The 13676-nt window shown below is 39.4% G+C and overlaps 1 long non-coding RNA gene across 1 annotated transcript in view; it reads left to right on the top strand.

Annotated features, from left to right (window-relative positions):
• Nucleotides 1–11454, top strand: part of LOC148149723 (uncharacterized) — a 60055-nt gene extending 48601 nt beyond the window's left edge. Inside the window, exon 3 of the long non-coding RNA XR_015757336.1 lies at nucleotides 11159–11454. This is a non-coding gene — a long non-coding RNA (uncharacterized LOC148149723). The remainder of the gene's footprint in view (nucleotides 1–11158) is intronic.
• The last annotated feature ends 2222 nt before the right edge of the window (nucleotides 11455–13676 follow it).

Raw genomic sequence — 13676 nt, 5'->3', positions numbered from 1 at the left:
AATGCAGAGAATGATGGAGAAGTTCTGCAGGTCAGGCAGCATCTGTAGCGAGAGAAATAGAGTTAAGGTGTGGAATCCTGTATGACTGTTCTTCAGTTAAATGATTAACCCTGAAATATTTAATCCAGAAGTCAACAAACATTTATATTCAATAGACAATTGGGGCTGTCCGTCAATTGGCACTGCATTGTGAAAAGATAGTTTGGGAAATTAATCTTATATTGATTATTTATTAACATTATGGGGAGCCAGTAGCACAATAGTAACATCACTGGACGAGTAATCCAGAGACCCACATTATTGCTCTGGGGGTAAATATTTGAACTCCATCATGGTAAATAGTGAAAGTTAAATTAAATAATAAGCTCGTTCAATGCCCACTGTCAATTGTTGTAATGACCATCTGGTTCGCTAATGTCTTTCAGGGAAGGAAATCTTGTATCCTTTCAAAGTTTGGGAGAAGATTTGTAGCTCAGGTGCTCGTTGTTGTGGTTCTGTTCACCGAGCTGGGAATTTGTGTTGCAGACGTTTCGTCCCCTGTCTAGGTGACATCCTCAGTGCTTGGATGCCTCCACTGCAACAGACAGCTGGAACTGACAACTGGAAGCGGCAGATACAAATCACTATAAATGCCGGAGGAAACATCACAGAAGCGCTTCACAGGTGGCTCCCAAGCACTGAGGATGTCACCTAGACAGGGGACGAAACGTTTGCAACAAATTCCCAGCTCGGCGAATAGAACCACAACATCTTGTATCCTTACCTGATCTGCCCTACATGTGACTCCAGAGTCACAGCAATGTGGTTGATGCTTCACTGCCCTCAGGGCAACTAGGGATGGACAATAAATACTGTTCTAAACAATGACAGCGACATCCCATGAACAAATAAACAAAATGCAATGTGAAAGTTTTTCTTAACTCCACACATTTTTAGTTCGACAGTTCCTCAAAAGCTTTGCCAATCCCAATGAGTGTATGCACCATTCATGCACAAGCATGCTTTTCACAATCCTAAAGTATGCCTTACTTGTAGCAAATGGAGGGTGGGAGGCCTTACCTGTCCATGGAACTTCATATCATTTACCCATCTCCACAGCTCCTCATACCTCCAGGACAAATTAGTGGCTACTTCCACCCAATACCCATTCCCCCTTCACCTGCCATGCCAAATCAATGAGTTTAAAAAATACTTATGTACATACAAGAAAAAAAAGTAGTTCTGTCACTTGAAATTCTGTATTGCAAACTACACTCTGTTGAGACGAACACTTCATTCACAAAAACATGTTTTTCAGCTTTCTGATAGTACTTTAAAGGTTGTAACCTCTTGACATTTCCAGGGACTTCTTGACAGTCTTGACATTTATTGACACTTCTGGAAATTTCCTTATAGTTCTGGACAGGTCTCGACAAGTATGACAGTTCCAAGAAATGTATGGATTGTTTTTTCCTCAGTTAACATTACTAAAAGGCATTCTCAGAGGATCCCTGATCACCCCTGTAGAGGATACCTGATGCCCATACCCAAGGTGTTCTTGGCCCAAATTCACAAGTGTACCTCTATTTTCCAAAGGTACACCCTGACTATCCAAAATAAATGCACTGGGAACTAGTCTACAATTACCCAGCCTAATCTCGACACTCTGGATTCCAGACATGAGGAACTACAAAGCTCAATTTCAATGAAGGCAGCTGATCACTTCAGTGGCTAGATGCTGCCAAGGTTTACATATGTGGACTACTCCCCAAATTGCATTAAACAAACGAGAGATGCTGGGTTTGTGATTGGGACCTGGGATTGCCAACACAGGCAGTAATTTTGCCACAGCAGAGATGATCTTTATCATGAGAAAGAAAATGGGCTGTGGGGGAATCCAAGTCTGAAAACAAAGTTGATGTAGAACATCGCTGTGATCTATTTGAATGGGGTTGCTTGTTTGAGGAGCCACATGGTGCTATCAATTAGATCCTTGCATCTATTAGATACTCTGCAACCAATTATTTGGTGTCCCTATAGGACTGATGTTATGTACTAAACAAATTCAATGCACGAAATTTATATTATTGTGAGTGTGCAAATTTTTTTGTATTTTTTTTTACCTTAAAGACTTGCCTTTTTCTTAGCTTTGCAATAACTTTACCAGAGAGAAAATTAAACAACACTGCAAACTGAATAATGTCTGTGCTTTAAAACCAAAATATTTGTTTTCAGCCCCTATTCACACAGAAGACAGACAGACAGACACAGCTAAATAAACAAAAAGAACAAAACTGGCCAGATTAGTTAAATGTTTTTCACAAATATAAATGTGAACTCCTTGGCTGTTTTTTTTTACACGTTGATCAGGGTCTTCTTTTCAAGTCACTTGGGTAAAAGCAGCAATATTTCCAACTCAGCTTTTGTACTCTTTGGGCTCCCAGAAGCTGGTGTATCAAATTAAGCAGGGTGCTTTCAAATCTTCATGTTGGCTCAGGAGCAGCCCAAAACTATCTCTCAGAAAACATATTTAAAAAAACTTTATTTATGGTTCCTCACTGATAGTCTTCCAGGGCCTCAATTACCATTCAACAACTGCCATTTGTTTGAATGTAAGGGTTTTTACCAGACTTGCTGGAACCAATTCTCAGGTACTCGTTAAAGCCAACTTCTGCTCCCTGTTTAAACATAATGGTCTAAAAAGGATCACTATTCTTTGGAAACTTTTTAAGCAAGCTTCAGTGTGCAATTAACCTTCAGGCCTGGCCTCACAAGCAAACAAAACTTGCTTGATCTGTTCTTTTCCTTTTACTGCAAGCTGTCCCAAAGTCCACTGGTCATTTCCAGCTCACCATTCAAAATCGATAAAAGAACAAAAATAAAAATCATGAAAAATCAGCAAGGGCTACAGCTAGCATGAGCTGAATGTTGAAGTGCACCTCCACATTTTTCTGTGAGCCTAGGTAACACTGATTCTGTCATACATTAGTTTTAACATGCTTTGTAATTACAAATTAAGCACCCTGACAACAGCTATTTTTCATGTTGGATCCAACCTATTACGCACATTAAGCTGATTTAATGTTTTTGGAAAGTGAAGCCATATTAAGAAGCGCAATTTAGAGAACATTTAGCAATAAGGCTTAACCTTCACAGAAGATTCCATTGTGGGAATGTAGCTACAGAGATAAATAGGCTTCTTCAGTGGTAAAACTTGTGCTGAACATGGGGATCCAAATCTTGGCCTGATAACCTTTGAACCTTCAATTAGATGCAAAATAGATTTATAAAGAATGCAAGTAAATAAAGGAAAATTAAGTGTATTGTGCAGCAACAGCTTAAATATCTAATTTGGCTCCCAGAGTGATTTTAATTTTTAGAATCTAATTGGGTGCAGTTGACCATTTATTAGAAAATTGATTAAGATTGTCTGTTGAACTGTGGTATTGTTTTGTATTCTATAATCATGCATTCCTATGTATCTTTATCCTTGTCCTGAAATAGGTCAAATAATATAAATTCCTATCTGTGGAGAGAAAGCAGTGAGCATTTTGAGAACTGTTCTGAAGAAGGGTCACGAGATTCAAAACATTCACTTCATCACTTCCTCTCCATAGATATTGCCAGACCCTCTGAGTTTCTCCAGCAATTTCTGGCTTTGTTTCAGATTTCTAGCATCCGCAGTTCTTTCTTAGATCATTTGCCCATTTTCCCTTGTGAAGAACGATAGCTGAAAGCTGCCTGATTTTGATTTGTGAGCAAGAAGGGAAGCAGGGCTGAAATCTGCACAGAATCTCTCCTGGGGTCACAGCCACTTCAGTCACCTTGTTGAGACTCCCTGACTAGTCAATGCCCGACTATCTGCAATCAAGTCAGAGATGTCATTGGAAACATCTTTGAGCTAAATTGAGACAAATGTTCCGAAGATCTAACGAGTCAGCAGGGTTGTGGAATATGCTTCTCTGTTCAACTGCTTGACCTCAGTCTGTCTGCAATCTGTGCACACCATCTTCCAGAATGTAAGCTCCAGTGAGCAGCTGACAGCACTTCTTTTTAAGAGTTGAGCTCGAATTGTCTGCTTCCTCTAGCTTTACTGAGTTGAGGATAATGCTGTAATTCTTATGTTTATTGCTGGTTGTTTTTTTTAAATTCAAGTGGCACCCTGAATGTTCCAATTATATTTATATGTTGATTCCTTTTGCATGGGGACCCAATCCTGATCCTACCAATGTTTGCAGTATTTATCTCGGTGTTGATGTTTCTTATGATGCCTTTATATTTGATTAAGGTTAAACATCACACAACACCAGGTTGCAGTCCAACAGGTTTATTTGGAAGTACTAGCACTATAACCTGGTGTTGTGTAATTTTTAACTTTGTACGCCTCAGTCCAACACCGACATCTCCAAATCACTCATATTTGATGGATATTTGTTTTTCTGCTTCACACTTGCTTCAAACCCTAAAGAGTGGTCATGATTTAGAGATGCCGGTGTTGGACTGGGATGTACAAAGTTAAAAATCACACAACACCAGGTTATAGTCCAACAGGTTTAATTGGAAGCACTAGCTTTCGGAGATCTGCTCCTTCATCAAGTGGTTGTGATGAAGGAGCGGCGCTCTGAAAGCTAGTGCTTCCAATTAAACCTGTTGGACTATAACCTAGTGTTGTGTGATTTTTTTACCTAACGATTGATATCTTCTTGGACAGCCTTGCACCAAAGAAGAAGCTTTCTCCTCTGACTGTGCAATATAGAGGGTAACGGAAAACAACTATAAATCAAGTATCTGATGATTCATTACTGAGTAAGGAGGATTGCAAGCCAATGTTTTCTGATAGGCTGTAGTTTGAAGTAACATTTTTTTTCTCAAAGACAAAATGGTTTTAGATACTCAGTGGTGAGTTGACAACATGTTACCAGAGGAGGATCTCAGACACGAACAGCTGGAAATTTGGGTGCATGATTTCCCGACTTGTTCAATTTACACCCGAAATTTGGGTCTGTGTTCCAGGCTGGTCAGAGTCTGCTCCAGCAGTGTGATTTCAAAGAAGTTACACTTCATAATCCTGGAGATAATTTGTAACATTTAACACAAGACACCAGTTGCAGCTTGTGATATAATTTCGATTGTTAACCTTTTATTTACACTCTGCACATTTGGTTATCATGGTATTTTAAATGATGCATGTGTGTTTTGCACAAATATTTAAGTTGGTTTCTACAAATAATAAGATGTACCTTTCTGGGCACAGAATTGTAGAATTTGCTAGAAATTATTTAATTTCAAAGACTTTACAAATGTTACTACAAGTTTTGGTTATTACAGTGTACAGCCTATTGATACAAGATTTTGATGATTTCAGTATTTGTGCCAAAACACAAACTTTGCTGGCCTCATTGACATATTCACAACCCAATGTGAAACCTGTTAAATTCACTAAGTATTCAGTTTAACCCCTTTACTGTCGAGTGGGGACATGTGCATTTATTTCATTCAGTAACATTGTTACTTCAAACAGTGAAGACTGGAGAAGAACGTTCTTTTTATTCTGTTTAACAGAGAAAATTAAATGGAGCTGTTCAGATCACAAAGGTTTTCAACCTGGCAAGTAAGGAGAATTTTTTCCATTGGCAGGAAAGCCAGTAATCAGAACCTTGTAGACTTTAGGCAATTGACAAAGATGTTATGATTTGGAGATGCCAGTGTTGGATTGGGCTGTACAAAATTAAATATCACACAACACCAGTTTATAGTCCAACAGGTTTAATTGGAAGCACTAGCTTTCAGAGTGCTGCTTCACACAAACACCAGCTCTCCAAAAGCTAGTGCTTCCAATTAAACCTGTTGGACTATAACTTGGTGTTGTGTGATTTTTGACAAAGATGTTGTGTAAAGGAATGGTTTTGAAATGGTTGCCCTTTCTCTACTGCTGAAAATAGATAGGAGCATCTACTCAGCATAGAAAGGGGTATTAGTAGCTGTCAACTATCCCAAGCAAAGGCCGCCAGTGGTAAGGAACCAGTAGATTGACAAACTGACACTATTGGTATCTAAGAATACAACAGAAGGAACTATAAGCTACATATGTGTTTTTTGTTTAGAGAGTAATTGTTATGGTCTAGAATGAAAGGGCAGTGGAAGCAAACCCAATAATTATTTTGAAAAGGGTATTCAGTAAAAAGGAAAGAGTAGACTGGAATATAGGACTAATTTTAATGTTCTTTCAAACAGTGAGCACAATTACAATGAGTGAAATGATTACCTTGCATGTTCAATGCATGATAGAATTGCTGTTGCAATTTATCCCTGTATTGTGAAAACATTTGAAATATAGCACTGATATGTTTCCAAAGAATGAATCTGTTATCATCAGTAATGACTCCCTGCTGTGTTGCATCATTCCATAATTTTATGAGTTTGAATTATGTTATAGTGTTTGTAGGTGGAGATTGGTGAACAACACAATCACAAATCAGCAGTGTAAAATGCCTTCACTGAAGGCAATTAAATTAAGGTCAAAGTAATGACAAATGCAGACTCCTGTGTTCTACACACATTGTGTTCTGCACAGTTGCATATATTCTTATTATTCATTATGTAGCTGTTATGTGTTTGCAATGCTTTGTTTCACCAAGCTGATTCTGAGTGCTTCACTGAGCCTAACACATACATCGGCATAATGACTGGCTTGTTAACAGATGTGAGCGGATACACCATCAAGATGGTTTAATCAGAAATACTCCTTCTGTGAAAACAAGGCCTTGTAAAGAGCCTAGCATAGCAACTGAATGCTGGTCCCCATTGAATTCAGTCACCTTACGAGCTGTTATAAATTAAAATGTGAAATAAAACATTTTCCCCAGGTCCTTTTGTGTGCCTTCCATATTGGCAGCTCACTTTTACAGAGTTTCTCTCAGTAGTTCCTGATGTAGTCTCAAGAGTAACTTCACAGAAAGTGAAAGAATATGAGTGGCAATTTGAACACTAAACTGCAGCTCCACTTTTTAACTCCACTGAAAATCATAATTGTACGTATTTGAATTTCAACAAAGTTTGTGCATTTTGTTTTAGTTTGGAAGGGTCTGAAAGAGTTAACACTTGTCTGTGTGCAATAAGCACCATGTACTGTCATAATGTTATGAGGGCTTGAGATTCTATGCTGCTCTATTATCAAGAAAGTCAAATTTAAGGCTAGATCCTCCCAATCGTCTTTGCAGTAGTATAGAGTTTAGACTTACAGGCTATAAAAATCTGGAGAGAGGCAATAAACTACCTTGTTTACCTCAAGATTCTAATTAGACTTGAAGATGGCTATCATCACACACACTAGAAAACATCTAAAGAAGCTGTAAACCCTTAAATAATCCACACACTTAGAAGATATGAATGATAGTACACATAAATGAGGCTGAAATGCAGGTTGCACCTTAACATAGTGGTCTTTGGAAGCAGTTTTGAGTTGAAGTTCAGCAAGAGCGCAAACAGACATTGATACAAAAATCCTTGGTACAAAAGGGAACATTTAAAGAGCACAGTAGGTTGCTTGGCAAAAAATTCTTTAAAAAGATTATTGTTCAGGAAAAAAAATCCAAATTATTTAAACCTCAAAACTAATGAAGTTCTTGAGTAAGCAAGAAGAATATAACATCCAGCAGAATATAACATGAGTTCATGAAAGATCTCTCCAGTAAAGAGATGCAACTATGGTGACATGAAGTTATAATTCATTACATACCAAATTGTTGTTAACATTACTGATGAGACTTTGTCAGATTTATTATAGAAATTGCCTGCTCAAGCAGGGATTATGTTCTCCATAAAAGAATTCCAATCGAATAAAGGTCCTCCAATTCAGAGAGAACTCCAGACTTCAGACTTTCAAAAAATCAGTCCAAGCCAACTACATTCAACCCAACAAACTATCATTCTTCCATGGGGTAAAAACAATGACTGCAGATGCTGGAAACCACAGTTTAGATTAGAGTGGTGCTGGAAAAGCACAGCAGTTCAGGCAGCATCCGTGCAGTAAAATCAAAAGCAGCAAAAGCCCTTCATCAGGAATACAGGAAGAATGCCTGAAGGGTGGAGAGATAAATGAGAGGAGGGTGAGGGTGGGGAGAAAGTAGCATAGAGTACAATAGGTGAATGGGGGAGGGGATGAAGGTGATAGGTCAGGGAGGAAGCTGGAGTGGATAAGTGGAAAGGAAGTTAGGCAGGTAAGACAAATCATGGGGACAATGCTAAGCTGGAAGTTTGGAGCTGGGGTGAGATGGGGGAAGGGGAAATGAGGAAACTGTTGAAGTCCACATTGATGCCCTGGGGTTGAAGTGTTCCAAGGTGGAAGATGAGGCATTTTTCCTCCAGGCGTCGGGTGGTGAGGGAGCGGCGCTGAAGGAGGCCCAGGACTTTCATGTCCTTGGCTGAGTGGGAGGGGGAGTTGAAATGTTGGGCCACAGAGTTGAAATGTTGGTTGATTGCTGCAGGTGTCCCAGAGATGTTCCCTGAAGCACTCTGCTAGGAGGCGTCCAGTCTCCCCAATGTAGAGGAGACCGCATCGGGAGCAACGGATACAATAAATTATATTGGTTGAGGAAGACAATGAAAGTGAATTTGCAAAGTCAAAGATTTGGGTGGAGATGGGATAAGTGTGAATATAATAGTATAAAAGAGTCCACAACAATAATAGTTAACCAGGAAAAAGCTTGACAAGAGATGTATATGGATCTGGAAGGGTCTGAAAGAATTGATGCTTGACTGAGTGCAAAAAGCAAAGGCTACAGTGCTGACATCAAGAGGACTTGGCATGACAGCAAAATAGGAACTTGTGTTATGCCTCACTGGGGTAGTACACTGAAAGTCAAGTACCGAAGTTGTGACAAAAGTTTAAAGAAAAATCGAAGTATGCAAAGTCCCCAATTTGCTTGTCTGATAGAATCCATTGATTCCCTACAGTGTGAAACAGACCATTCCACCCAATGAATCCACATCAACCCTCCGAAAAGCATCTCACCCAGACCTATCCTAATGCATCTAACCTACACATTCCTGAACACTGTGGTTAATGTAGTATGGCCAATCCACCTAACTTACAAATCTTTGGACTGTGGGAGGAAACCGGAGCACCCAGCAGAAACCCATGCAAAATGTGCAAACTGCACATGGACAATCGCCCGAGGGTCAGGCAGCAGTGCTAACCACTGAGCTACTGTGCTGCCCCTAAGATAGACTTTGCTTACGGAAAACATTAACTGCATTTAACTTAACAAGCATTACTATTCATTACAAATAAGTGGATTCTAACTAGAGGTAAACAACAATGAAGCGTTGACAACTCAAATGATTACAATTTTAAACTCCTTATAAAGTCCTGCTCTACATATACATGCAAAAAAGTGAAAAAAAATTGGTATTGTGAATGGAGGGGTGAAAAACCTGTGAAGCAGTTCAATAGTCCCAGTCCAGATTTCTTGTCCAGATTTTTTGATGTTTTCTTCCTGAGTCTTTTTACTTTTTTTAACAGGAGACATGAGCAACTGGTACATTAACTGCAAAGTCCCTTAGTTACTGGTTAATGGCCATGTTGTACAGCTACTGCTTGGAGAAAATAACTGGTTCTCTTCAGACTTCTGGTATTTATAGTACAGAAAGAGACACACCACCTCTCCTTCTAGATGTCCAAAGGATTCTGCCAGTCTTGTTCACACCCACAAGCTGTTCAGCTTCTCAGGAGCCAATCAGAGACCCTCCAACCATACGTCATCAATGTAGATTTCACCAGTTTCCTCATTCTCCCTCCCCATCTTATCCCAGATCTAACTCTCCAACTTGGCACTGCCCTCTTGAACTGTCCTACCTATCCATCTTCCTTCCCACCTATCTACTCCATTCTCCTCTCCGACCTATCACCTTCACCCCCACCTTCATCTACCCATTGCATTCCCAGCTACCTTCTCCCCTCACATTTATCTCTCAGCCCCCCCGGGCCACAAGCCTCATTCCCGGTGAAGGACTTATATCGAAATGTCGACTCTCCTGTTCTTCAGTTGCTGCCTGACCGGCTGTGCTTTTCCAGCTCACACTCTTGTGATCTCCAACATCTGCAGTCCTCACTTCTCTTTCATTAAACTGATAGCCTTTAGCATCCACAAATGTTCACGCCTCCACTATCCAATCAGTAACCTGTTGCTGGTTGAATTTCACTTTGCCTACATACACCAGAACTGTGCCATTTCCTCTCACACCTTCTCTCTGTTTACAAAGCAATAATACAAATACAACTTATAATGAGTTTCAGTAAGATGGTTTTTTAAAAACATACAGCAATTCTTTCCTCAGTCCTTTGTCAAGTTTTTATTTCTCTATTCAACTCAAATCAAAAATAAAATAAAAAGATCTAGTCTTTACACTTATGGAAGGTCTCGGATCCTCACAACAGTCTTTGTAGTTGTTTAAAGCCTCTTAATTATAATCTACATATAGTTGAAGAGATGCAAAACACTACATTTTGTTTCCTCAATAAATTCCTTCTCATTAGACCAAAAGTTGATTATGCTTGCACACAGCAAAACACATAAACATCTGAAGGTATGGTTGGCAGTGCATGCAATTGAACAGGTGCTAGTCAATTCAATAGTTAGAGATTAATGTGAATAGTGGCCAATCTTTGCATTCTTCTTTATAGTGGCTACGCATTGGCTAAATATAATGCTTCAGTGATCGCCTCTGAGTGAAAGGTTACAGGTTGAAGTTCAATTTCAAAAACTTGAACATATAATTTAAGCAACCATTATAGCACAGAGAGCACTGCACTGCCAGAATTTCAGTGTTTTGAATGAGAAATTAAAACCATGGTGAATCTAAAAGATTACATGAGTTATTTTGAAAATAGCAAGCGAGCTCTTCACAGTTTCCACTTTACATTTATCCTTTGCCTAATTACGATTTATTTTGTTATTAATTGTTTTTTGTGAATTTTTTTGCTGGTGAAAACAAATTACCACATCTCCTACTTTGCAGCAGTACGTATATTTCATGGTGAACTATTTAAATCACTATTGTTTTGAAATGTCTTGGGGACTACAGAAATGCATGTTTTTCATAGTAACTGACACAGAACAAAAACAGTTGTACATTATTTTGTGGAAAATAATTATTTTTTTCATTTTTTCATTTTTAGGTGCAGCGAAAATAAGTTTACTGGCTGACACACTATGGAAAGCACTGGTGCATTGGTCACATACTCAGACCAGTTAGAGGATGCTGTGAAGAAACATTGTAATTTCAATCACATCAAGCTAATAAAAGGTAAACAAATAACTTTGTTTTTTGCCTCAGTTTGTTCCACTAAGGAACACTGATTTATGCAACTGTCAGATTTGGATGTGTGCAACACAATTCTCTTGGATTGAAATCCATTGATTTTCTATAACTGTGAAGAATTCAATGTATCACCACAGCAGTGGGACTGTAATAAACAATCCTTCCCTGAACATAATGATTTCTCTCCTCTTTAATACATACTTCAGTTCTTTGCTTTGTCTCTACATGAATACTCAATCTCTGAGGCACACCTGGCGCATTTAGAGAGTCATAATCATTTCAGGTCAAGGATGATGAGGAAGCTGAAGATGGTGCAGTGCATATTGTTGCTAAAGAGTCAGTGATCAGACATTGAATTAAGAAAGTTGCTTTAACTAAAGTGAAGTCCTAAACTACTAAATGGGATTGTGCTATTAGTGTAACACGTTCTGATTGAACTGGTCAACTCTGGGTTATGCTAAGTTGTCATAAACTGAATAGTAACCATGGCAAAGCCCACTCATGCCTTATACTGAGATTCACCTTTCTTTGCAAAACAAACTTATTAGTTTGCAGCTAAGTGAATAGATTGCATTACTATCAGAACACAGCAGATGTGCTTCAACAGAATGTTTTCTTTTGGAGATAGAATGGGAAAGGATGCAAACAAATGATGACTGACTCAAGTTGTCTATCAGTTTTAAACAAGTCTGTTAAATATGACCCAACACAAATTGATTCAGCATACATATTGATGTCATCCATAGTTCAGCTGGTACCTCTGATTCAGAAGAATGTGTGTTTGAGTCTACTTTGGCACAGAAAGCAAGAGAGGCATGCTAGTGCAGTACTGTGAGGGTGCTATACTGTTGGAGGTGCCAGCTTTCAGAGGAAATGTTAAAATGAGAATCTTTCACTTCAGATATGCAGATATAAAAGATCCCGTGGCACTTTTCTAAAGGAGAGGAGAGGAATTATCCTTAGAATTCTCACAAACAGTTATCCCTCAATCAACATCAAAAAGAAGAGATTGTCCACACTCCACTACATTGCTGTTTGTCAGAACTTGTGATACGCACATTGGCTTCTGCCTTTCTAACATTTCATACACTTCAAAAGTAAGTAATTGGCAGTAAAGTACTTTGAGATGTTGGTACATCTGCAAGCTTTTATATAAATACAAGTCTTTATTTCTAAAGTATTTTATTTAAAACCTAAATTAATTTTACCATATTTAATCTCACATTATTTGTTATAGATTTAAGGTGAGAGGGGAAAGATTATGGGCGGCACGGTGGCCCAGTGGTTAGCACTGCTGCCTCACAGCGCCTGTAGACCCGGGTTCAATTCCCGACTCAGGCGACTGACTGTGTGGAGTTTGCACATTCTCCCCGTGTCTGCGTGGGTTTCCTCCGGGTGCTCCGGTTTCCTCCCACAGTCCAAAGATGTGCGGGTCAGGTGAATTGGCCATGCTAAATTGCCCGTAGTGTTAGGTTAAAGGGGTAAATGTAGGGGTATGGGTGGGTTGCGCTTCGGCGGGTCGGTGTGGACTTGTTGGGCCGAAGGGCCTGTTTCCACACTGTAAGTAATCTAATCTAATCTAATCTATTTTAAAGGGACCTGAGGGGCATGTTTTTCATATAGATGGTGGTGCACATATTGATGGAAGTGGTGGAGGTTGGTAAAATTACAACACTTAAAAGGCATCTGGATGGGTATATGAATAAGAAGAATAAGAATTCGTGGGCGGCACGGTGGCACAGTGGTTAGTACTGCTGCCTCACAGCGCCAGAGACCCAGGTTCAATTCCTGCCTCAGGCGACTGACTGTGTGGAGTTTGCACGTTCTCCCCGTGTCTGCGTGGGTTTCCTCTGGGTGCTCCAGTTTCCTCCCACAGTCCAAAGATGTGCAGGTCAGGTGAATTGCCCATGCTAAATTGCCTGTAGTGTTAGGTAAGGGGTAAATGTAGGGGTATGGGTGGGTGGTGGGTCGGTGTGGAATTGTTGGGCCGAAGGGCCTGTTCCCACACTGTAATGTAATCTAATCTTTAAAAAAAAAGAGTTTAGAATGGGACTAGATTTATTTAGGATATCTGGTCGGCATGGCCGAGTTGGACAAAAGGGTCTGTTTCCATGCTGTACAGCTCTATGACTCTATTTGCAGTATATGCAAAAAACCTCAAATAAAATGACTGGATCTTTGGTGAAACAACTTTATACTGACTGAAGAAAGGAAATATAATGTTTATTCACAAGTCGTTATTGAATACTATAGATTCAGATGCTGATGGTTGATTCAGTGATTGTAGATGGGAATTAAAATTTTGAAAACATAATTCACAGATCCAGGGCAAAGGGGCTTCTTTTGACAAATGAACAATACCTTCACATTGAGAT

The sequence above is a fragment of the Chiloscyllium plagiosum genome, unplaced genomic scaffold (genome assembly GCF_037043375.1).
Source record: "Chiloscyllium plagiosum isolate Xiang-an unplaced genomic scaffold, Cpla_swu_hap1 HiC_scaffold_6, whole genome shotgun sequence".
In the NCBI taxonomy this organism is placed as follows: domain Eukaryota; kingdom Metazoa; phylum Chordata; class Chondrichthyes; order Orectolobiformes; family Hemiscylliidae; genus Chiloscyllium; species Chiloscyllium plagiosum.
This window is presented reverse-complemented; position numbering and strand designations above follow the sequence as displayed.